The sequence below is a fragment of the Mus musculus genome, chromosome 18 (genome assembly GCF_000001635.26).
Source record: "Mus musculus strain C57BL/6J chromosome 18, GRCm38.p6 C57BL/6J".
Taxonomy (NCBI): domain Eukaryota; kingdom Metazoa; phylum Chordata; class Mammalia; order Rodentia; family Muridae; genus Mus; species Mus musculus.
Window position 1 is genome coordinate 54,632,860 of NC_000084.6, and position 10,184 is coordinate 54,643,043.

The 10,184-nt window shown below is 40.6% G+C and overlaps 1 long non-coding RNA gene across 1 annotated transcript in view; it reads left to right on the forward strand.

The window, feature by feature from the left end:
• The window catches only part of 9330117O12Rik (RIKEN cDNA 9330117O12 gene), a 28,127-nt gene extending 21,116 nt beyond the window's left edge, over positions 1-7,011 (forward strand). Inside the window, exons 2-3 of the long non-coding RNA NR_045400.1 lie at positions 3,323-3,714; positions 5,735-7,011. This is a non-coding gene — a long non-coding RNA (RIKEN cDNA 9330117O12 gene). The remainder of the gene's footprint in view (positions 1-3,322; positions 3,715-5,734) is intronic.
• The last annotated feature ends 3,173 nt before the right edge of the window (positions 7,012-10,184 follow it).

Genomic DNA, 10,184 nt, shown 5'->3' on the forward strand with positions numbered 1-10,184 from the left:
GGGCAGCCATGAATCTTTTCCTGTCTCTGTAGTTTTACTTATTAAGAACATTTTATATAAATGGAATTATATAGTATGTAATGCTCGACATCTGGTTTCTTTCACTTAGCAAGATACTCTAAGGGGCATCCATTTTGTGATATATATCAGTACCTAATTTCCTTTTATGGTTATATAATATTCCATTGAAGTGGATAGCCCATGTTTATTTATCTATCCATCAGATGGTGTGTATGTGAATTCTTTCCACTTCTTCTGCTGTATTATGCAACCATGCTACTAAGCACACTCCTGTCAAGGCTTTACATTAACAAATATTTCTATTCTATACATGTTTGATGGAGGGACTGTTAGATTACACGGGAACTGTACGTTTAGCTTTTTAATATAGTCTACCGCTGCTCTGTCCTCTCAGCTCAGGTTTTAGCTTAGGGAGGAGCCAGTTGTTGGTTTGATTGGTTGGATGATTGGATCGGATTTGGAGATGTTCATTTGTTTCGAGAGTGTCATGTGATGTAGTCCCAGCTGGACTGGAACTTGTGATCCTCTAATCGTCTGTTTCCCAAGTGTTAAAAATACAGCCATTGCTGCTGCTCTCGGCTTTCCTAGTCCGTTTTTAAATATGACTGTAACACTGCAAGCCCCCACTAGCCGTACATAAGGATTCTACTTTCTCTGCCTGTTACAACCACATCTTATTATTTTCCTTTTGCCCATAAAACTTGGTATTTAGTGAAATTTTGATTTCTACTGCCCTCGTGGTTAGCTGTCCTAGTCTGATGCCAGAAGCATGCCATGACCTCCACTACTAAACATTGCTCCTAAATACATCTTATTTGGGCTACTTTGCACTTTATATAAGACCTGCAGTGATTATAGTGTTTGCTGCTTTAAGACAGCAACCCAAGATGCTGATTTTGGCCCCAGACCAAGTGAAAACCTGAGACACTCCATTCTGCAATAGCGGGATAGAATAAGAGATAAGGTGCTTCACCCTAAAGCAAGGACTCTAGGGAAGAGGACATCCCGATCTTTAGTGATTGTCACATGCTCCCACATCACTTGTCATGGAAATGAGTACGCAAAATCCAAAACAGGACCTACCTTACAGAGCAGCAACTCTGCTTCTAACATGATCCAAGGGGTTCAAAATCATTAACAACTGGTTAAATCATTAACACATTTACATACATTTATTTCTTTGTATGTATGTGCACGAACATGTGCAATGGTGTGTGCAGAGGTGAGAGGGCTGCTTGTGGTAGTCTGTTCTTTCCTTCCACTATTTGGGTCCCAGAGATCCAATCTGGGTTATCAGATTTGGTGGCAAGCATCTTTACCTACTGAGCCTTCTCACCAGCACAGGTTAAAAGTTTTATAAAATGAAAGGCAAAAGGAAAACAAAAAGATCTCTTGTGAGATCATTGTGAAGACAAGTTAGGATAAAGTTATTGATTCTGCTTTACAAATTGTAAAGCGGTGTCGATTTTACATCTGGTGCTTATAAATAATAGCTCATGTTTACTAAACATTTGCTTGGCTTGGGAGTCGGCTTTGAATTCTGATCGAGAAGTTGAAACTTAGGAAAATGAGGCCCCTCTCCCTGTAGCACTTCTATCAAATTGCTCCACTATTATTGCACATTCTAAGCATCAATGGGCAGTGGCTCTGGCTAGAACTCTGCAAGGTCACAGATGCTTGCTAATGTCTGCATACCAAAGGTCACCAGCACTGCAGAAAATTGTACTTGCTGTAGGCAGTTATGTGAGTGGGAAAGGACACAGGGTTTTATAATGAGGCAGAGCACCAAAGGAGATCATTCCCAGGGAAAACCAAATTGAAAGTGGGCACAAACATGGGGACACTGCGTGAGTCTGACCAGATGCCTATGCATGCATGCATGATTTATCATCTGGGCTATGCATCCATCTATATTCAGATGGAGGTTTGCCTCAGCTGGGAGGTTCAAGACAGCATCATTCTCATTTGCCATCAGCAACATGTAGGCTGGAGCAGATACCTTCTCTATGTAGCCAGTCATCTTTCAATGGCCTTGCTTGGTTCCCATTCATAGTAGTTCTAGGAAAAGGCTTCAGAAAACCAAAGGCTGACATATCAGAACTCACACATTATGTTAAAGTCAAAGGCTGTTCCAGATGCCATAAAGCAGAGAGATAGACCATATCTCTTGATAGCATGCAATATAACAAGGGATATTTATTTACCCATCTCATAGACTAGGATGTGGTGTGTTTTTACAAGCAATATCGTGATCTTCCAGCAGCATTATGAAACCAGCAATTGCTTTATTTATATTGTAGATAAGACAATGGACTCATACTGCCCCCACCACTAATGAGACCCCACTCCTTTCTCTCCACAGGTCCCTACCCACTCTTCTGAGACTTCACACTACCTCCACCACCAGATAGTTCCCTCTCCTGCTTTGTGCTCATGCCAACCTACTCCCAACTATTTCCCTAGGTGGCATAAAACTCTATCTGTTTTTACAAGAACCCAGACTCCAGGAATGTGTCACAATATTTTCAGGCATGCCAAGTTCGTAACCCAGTCTCACTCTCAAGCCCATTCTCTCTGTATTAGGGACTTTCTTTAGGCACCCAGCCCACACAACCACACTGACAGATCTGGACTTTTCATAGCTATCAAGTAGAACACCTGAAAGAATACTTTGCAGTTCCCCAAGCTTCTGATAAGAGGCCTGTTCCCCTTCATTCTGTCTTCCCCCAAACTTCTCCATACTGTCACTGGTGTGCTTAGAAAACATGTCAAAATATAAAACCAAATCCTAATGCACAGGGCACATCACAAAAGCACGAGCAACGTGAAAAATCAAGAGAGTACATTTCTCCCGGAGATCACTAATTCCATAAGTAGAGAAGCAAACAAACAAAAAATACTTCAAATTTTAAAGCACAGAAGCCAAAAGAACGATTATAAAGATGTCTGAAAAGTTCAACGAATTCAAAAAGGATAGGAATAAACAAGCAAACTAAACTTAAGGAGGACTCTGAGAAGGCAGTGGAGACACAATCTGGAGAACAGAGTTTAGGTGACAGACACCCAGGTTTGAATGCAAGTCCATGTGATACCTGCTCTTCATTGACCCTGGAGATTTGAATCTTGTTAAAATCAAAACTCCACACAAAAATGCATAGCTCTCTGTCCTCAATATGTCGGGACTGGAGCAAATTGTTGCCTTGCCCTATCTTTATCCAAGAGACTCAGTTTTCCCTTTAGAAAAATTTAATGTCTTTTTCCAGATCTCAAGTTTCTATAAATGTCTATTTCCCTCCTACAGAAATGGATCCTACTCAGAAGCATGAATTATTTGATGAAAATCTCAGTGTCAACGTGTGCAGGATGTTTCCTTGGTCAAGGGTGCCAGAGGGGTTCAGAAAACAGCATGGGTCATTGCCTTTGCTCTTGGTTGCCTACTGAAACTAGATAGTAAAACCATATTACTGAGGACACAACACACTTTGACTCCAGGACATACTGAAATCAAGCTGGAATTGACCTGAAAACTTCCTCCCTGATGGCTAGCTTAACAGTGTTAGAAGGCACAAAGCAGGCTTCTGGGGGAGAAGAGTCACCAACAGTCTTTCTGTATGCTGAATCCTGAACTCTGGAATACTAATCTACAAGACAAGATATGCTCCTTAGTAAAATAGCCACACAGAGATTATGGAGGTAAGCAAGTGGGTTCTATTGGATGTGAGACTTGCTCCACAGGAGGGGATGGATCCCTGGTACTGCACAACTTTCAAGAACCCATCACTAGGTATCTCACTATCCCTAGAGGGAAGCCGCCTTCTGGTATTTTGCTAAATGGACATGTTTTCGAACTGCCTTCTAAATATTTATGTTTATACTTGAAGGTTAGCCCTCCTCTCAACTTTGGACAGAGAGGCTTCCTCCAAAGTCACAGGTCAATGTAGATGTGCCCAACTGGTCAAAATGATGGCAAGGGTCTGTTGAGTGCTCTGCCCTAAGTGACACACCCACACCATGTCACCTTCCCCTAAGTCTCTAAGACCATCTTGAAAGAAGGAACAAAAAGAATGTAAGAACCTGAGTGGAAAAGAGTATTGTGGGATTCTGTCTTCTGGATATGTCATGGCTTCAGTGCTGTTACCTGACTGCATACTAAGGGTGTCCAGGGTTATTTAAAGGGTATAATTGGTTATTTAATACCAAGCAGTCAGCCCTGATATCATATATGTACAAGTAACACTAAACAGACTAAGCAGGTTATATTTGTATATATATGTGTGTGTGTGTGTGTGTGTGTGTGTGTGTGTGTGTGTGTGTGAGAAAAGGAGGCCATGCCATGAACCTGAGATGGAACAAGAGGGAGAGACATTGGAGGGGTTGTGGGGAGAAAACGGAATGGGGCAAAACCTTCAATTATATTGAAAATTTTAGAATTCTTTAAAAAGCAGTAATATAAGAGGAAAAATGGGCAAGATAGGCTCTTTGGAAGAAGGGCAGTATGTTTGCTCAGTGTCCATGCCTACTGACATTCAGTGGACACTGACCAACTGCCAACTTCCCAAAGTATCCAGAAAAGCTAGGCCATCTAGATTTCAAGAGTCACTAAGGCCAAAAATATCAGCAGTCCCAAACTAGGATTGAGAGGGGGAAGTTTGAGGTGGATATGGCCAAGATGCATTGCATTCATGTATGAAATCTTTTAAGAATAAATAGAAGATAAAGTCCAGACCAAATCAACCAAACATATTTAGCTTGAACACACACACACACATACACACACAGTACATATATATTATCGAGCTGTTATTTCTAGGTGGTAAGTTGGGGGTGCCTGTTTTCTTATTCAGGGTTAGTATAAGAATATGCTAGAGAAAACATACCCCCATCTCTATGAAAATGTAGGAAAGAGGAGACAATTACAAGGTCGCATTCACGAGAGCTCTGCTGATGCAAGCTATCTGCTCAGGCATGCCATTTCAACAGTTTGCTCCCAAGTCTCTCATTTCTTCAATGAGAGGATGAAGTTGAATAACCTCTCAGCTCTTGCAACTCTGATATATTTGTTTCTGGCGCCAGAGTATAATCTCATCATATTCTCCACACAATTTTGTTCCAAAACACGTTGACATCATGTTCAATTAGGTTGACTCGTGTTCCCCAAGTAAACAGTTGTGGTGACTGCCAAATGCACCAACAAACAAACAAACAAACAAACAAACAAAAGACAAGAGATTCAAGTTTCCGCCAATGCTCCAAAAATATCTGTGATGTGTTGAAAACTTTTTTATTTGACTCATTAGGTCATACCAAAAAATTTTAGGGGTAGTTTATCCTACCTTTTCCAGAATATAACCCAAGAGCGAACAAAAATATTTGAACAAGATGTCTTGATTATTTTTTCAAGAACATCTGTATTCAAGTAAAAGCAAATGCACAAACTAGATGTTAATCTTTCTGTCTGATAAGCCAAAGCATATTGATAAGCCATTGCCAAACAGTTTAGATGTATCATAAATGAGCATACTTTTTGTTGGACTGCGTGCTGACTGAGTTGTAGCATATGACCTGGGGCCTTTATAACTGGATCGAGACACCATGCGATAGAGCATTCTCAGGAAAACCACATGTGAAATTGTGAAATGTTTTGGAAAGTAAGAATTCCCAACTGTCCTCTTCCCAGCAGATCTGATTACTCTCATGTATTCTGATTTCACAGCAAACACTGATCCAGTTGACAGTTGGGAAGGAAATTTCCCAAACAGATCATTTCTGGCATCCTTGGAAAGATTTCCGAGTAGTTCTACATGATGGGAAGACCCTGCGTCAACATACCTCAAGTTTATATCCACTGAGTGTCTTTAATTAAAAGAAATTCATCTGCCAGCAGGACAAGAACACAGAGCTCAAGAGAGAGGAGTTGTGCAGGAACAACAGTGACTGGAGCAAGAAACCCTCTACACATTGTCACCAGCATTCTCAGAGCCTGGGAGGACCTCAGAGACCTAACCATAATGGATCCATTTACAACACAACTCAACCAAAGGCGCAGGGAACCTCATGCAAAAGGGTATAGAAAGATTTAAGAGCCAGAAGAACAGTAAATCGGCTGTAAATTTCTGCCTTGTGGGAATGGCAGGAAAGCTTCATCCAATATACCTTAGCAACACGGCTGCCTGTGCAAGAACTTAAAGTACAACACCGAGAGACATGCTAACATGGAAGCAGGAAATCTCATGGGCCTCCTCACCTCTAAACAAAGAACTACAGACAACTAAAGAAGGTGGACAGTGGGAGAAATAGTCTTCCCAAGGAATTAGCTCCTCAACTAGCTATTTGGTACTAAGGAGTCAGTCTTGAAATCATATACGTACAAGGAACACTAAATAGACAGAGCAGGTTGTATTTGTTTAGTTATATGTGCATGTGTTAAAGTGTGTGTGTTTATAACCTTTTTAATGTTTAAAAAAAGGAGTACTATTTGGAAAAAAACTGACAATATAGGCACTTTGGATGAAGGGCTCACTTCAGGGTCATTTTATCAATGTCCATGCTCATTGATATACAGTGGAAACTGCCCAGCGGCTAACCTGAAGCACATCCCAAAGTGCACAGAAAAGCTGGACCAAGTAGATTTCAAGAGTTGCCAAGGCCAAAAACAGCAACAATCCCAAACAAGGATACCTGAGGAAACTGAGTCAGATCTCCATCTTTCTCACCTCTGCTTGGGGTAGCACAGTTAGAATTGTCCTGGTTTGATCTGAGTCATAATTGCTGCTATTTGTGGGAGTTGTCAGATGAGAGAGATGACCCCTTCCTTTCCCAGAAAAGAAAGATAAGGCATTCTCTCGGTTGCGAGGAGCAGAGGTCAGCATCATTGGCTTTGAATGAAAAATTTGTATGTTATATCCCAAACAGAGAAAATAGGAAGTATTGATTTCAGGATACTGTCTTAGTGTGCTGGAGATGTTCTACAATATATGAGATAGATTAAGCAATAGTTTAAGGAGTCATTTCCTCTTTCTCCAGTTCTGGAGGCTTGAAAATCTAAGCTTAAGGAGCTGGAAGATTTGGTATGGTGATAACTGCTTCCAGGTTGACAGGAAGTGCCTTCTTGCTATGTATTGATAGGGCACAAGAAGTAACCAACCCCCTTGGCTGTCTCTCAAAAGGCCATTGATCCTACCAGTGAGAACACTACCAGCATCATGATTGAATCACCTTCCTACTATCCTCATTCTAGAGATTAGAGTCAGTATATAGAGATCACAATACAGGCTTCTGAGGCTCAAAGTCGCTGACTTTGAAGAAGTTTTGTAACATAATGGGTAGCCAAGAGTGTTAATATCTTGCTTGAATTTTCCATTGTCCAGAATCGATTCTTCTTTTTTTTGTCACCACTCTTTCTTTGAGAATTCACTGCTTGCAAAAGATACCAATGTAGTAGTAACTAAGGACCAGGTCATTCCACACCCAAGGGACAAGCATAAGATTTCATTTCAGCCAACTGGATGACCTCTTCCAGTATTTAAAGCTGATCAGACCATTAAAGATACTGGATGGAAGTAGAAATCAATGCATCTTCATGATGGTTCCTGCTCAGGCCACTGGCATGTCCTGCTTCTCTGTCTCTAAAGCTATCTAATTCTTTTTCTATTTAGTTAAATTTTATTACATTTATTTATGTCTTGTTTATCTATGTATTATGTATCTATCTATCTGTCTGTCTATCTATCTATCTATCTATCTATCTATCTATCTATCTATCATCTATCTTTTTGTATCTATCATCTATCACCTATCTACTTACTTACTTATTTACCTACCTACCTAACTACCTACCTACCTACCTACCTACTTACTTACTTACCTACCTACCTAGTTATCTATCTACTTATTTACTTACTTACTTACCTACCTATGTACCTACCCACCAATGTACCTACCTACCTACCTACCTACCTACCTACCTACCTACCTACTTACCTACCTACCTACCTTCCTACCTACCTACCTACCTACCTACCTACCTACCTACCTACCTACTTACCTACCTACCTACCTTCCTACCTACCTACCTACCTACCTACCTACCTACCTTCCTACCTACCTACCTACCTACCTACCTACCTACCTACCTACCTACCTTCCTACCTACCTACCTACCTACCTACCTACCTACCTACCTACTTACCTACCTACCTACCTTCCTACCTACCTACCTACCTACCTACCTACCTACCTACCTACCTTCCTACCTACCTACCTACCTACCTACCTACCTACCTACCTACCTACTTACCTACCCACCTACCTTCCTACCTACCTACTTACCTACCTACCTACCTACCTACCTACCTACCTACCTACCTACCTATATGTCTACTTACTTACTGACTGACTGACTGACTGACTGACTGACTGACTGATTGACTGACTGACTTACTTATTTTGTGTAGAGAGGTTTATGCATGCCTTGGAATACCTGTAAAGGTCAGAGAACAACTCAAGAAAATCACTTCTCTCCTTCTACCATGTGGGTCCCAGGGATCAAATTCAGGTTGTGAAGATTAGATACAAGAGCCCTTTATACACTGAATCATCTCACCAGCCCATAGCAATCTAATTTCCTGTTGTATCCACAGAATCTTCAAACCTCTTCAAAAATTCAATGACTCTCTAGGATCCTTCTAATAAACTCATTCTAGCTCTACTTAGCCATAGTTTATTTCTGTGGCTTGTAATCAAAAGCATGTAATGAATGCACATCAATATTTAGACAATGGTTGACATTTCAGGATGCATTTATTCATTTGTTCCCCCACTCACTCCTAAAATAATCTGATATTAATATACCACATTATTTTCACTTTATTTGTTAAAAAGTATGCTCAAAGGGTTTAAAATATTTGCCCACATTCTCACAGGAAGAAAGTTTCTACAAGCCCAAAGTCTTTTGACTTCATACCCAATGTTCTTTCCATGATAGTGATGGGTGAGTCTCTCATCTCTTTCCCATTAGATAGTTTAAAAAGGACAAAATTAATTAGAAGCACCCACATTCTTTTGCTAGCATCCATATGACTAATGGCATGAGCTTCTGTTAAATTCTCCTTTTGTGTGCACAGGGATCTGGATGTAAAAAAGCAGTCCTTAATATACCTCAGCAATTTCCAAGGAGTCACAGCAAAACATTTGACATCTTTACAATTGGAAATATTGACAGGAACGGCCTGTTGGCTCTGAGGCCATTTCAAATTGTTCCCTCTCAGAGATAAGATATCCAAGCCTATCAGAACTATGACTGATGGTGTCCTTGAAACAGAAATATACACAGATATTTCCCATGGGTAACCATAGTAATCAAGAACAACTGGGAAAAGCCATGCATGTACAGAAAGTATCTGGGAGTTATTCCTCTGGCTAGCTGCAGAAAATAGGAGAGGAACAAAGTCTCAGTGAACTTGGATGATTTTAATGAGGACTTTAAGGTCTATTCTTAACTATCATGAAAAGCTTAATTGATAAAGTCAATAATATCCATTTGGAATTTAAGGCTCACCAATTTGTCTGAAGTTACATGTGAGAGTAACTTCTCAGGGATATCTGTTGCAGGAAGAAAATAGTTCAGACTGGAGTTATAGCCCCAAGGGACAACCCAAAGCCGAGACCTTCTCCCAACACTAGAGCTGAGCCATAAACTGAAGAACATTCAGTCCCAGAATTCTCTGAGGCTCCTTCCATAGCACAAATATTTCTCACAGAACAAGAAAATACTGAGAATATGATGCTTCCCCCCTCTGTGTCTGTCTGTCTGTCTGTCTGTCTGTCTGTCTATCTCTCTTGTTTTGTTTTGCTTGAAACTAGGTCTCACTATGTAGCCCTAGCTGTCCTGAAACTCACTCTGTAGACCAGGCTGGCCTCAAACTCACAGAGACCTGCCTGCCTCTGTCTTCCAAGTGCTAGGATTAAAGGCCTGGACTCCTATGCTCATCTTTTACCATATTTCTCAACTGAGAAGAAAGGATGCTTCAGAAAGTTGTTTGTACTATGAGTTCCAAGGAACAGATATAACAGGAACAAGTTCATGACCACATTGAATTCATGCAGGCTTTACATGTGTGTGTGTGTTTTTTTTAAATATATTTATTCAGTCTAGGTCCTGTCGT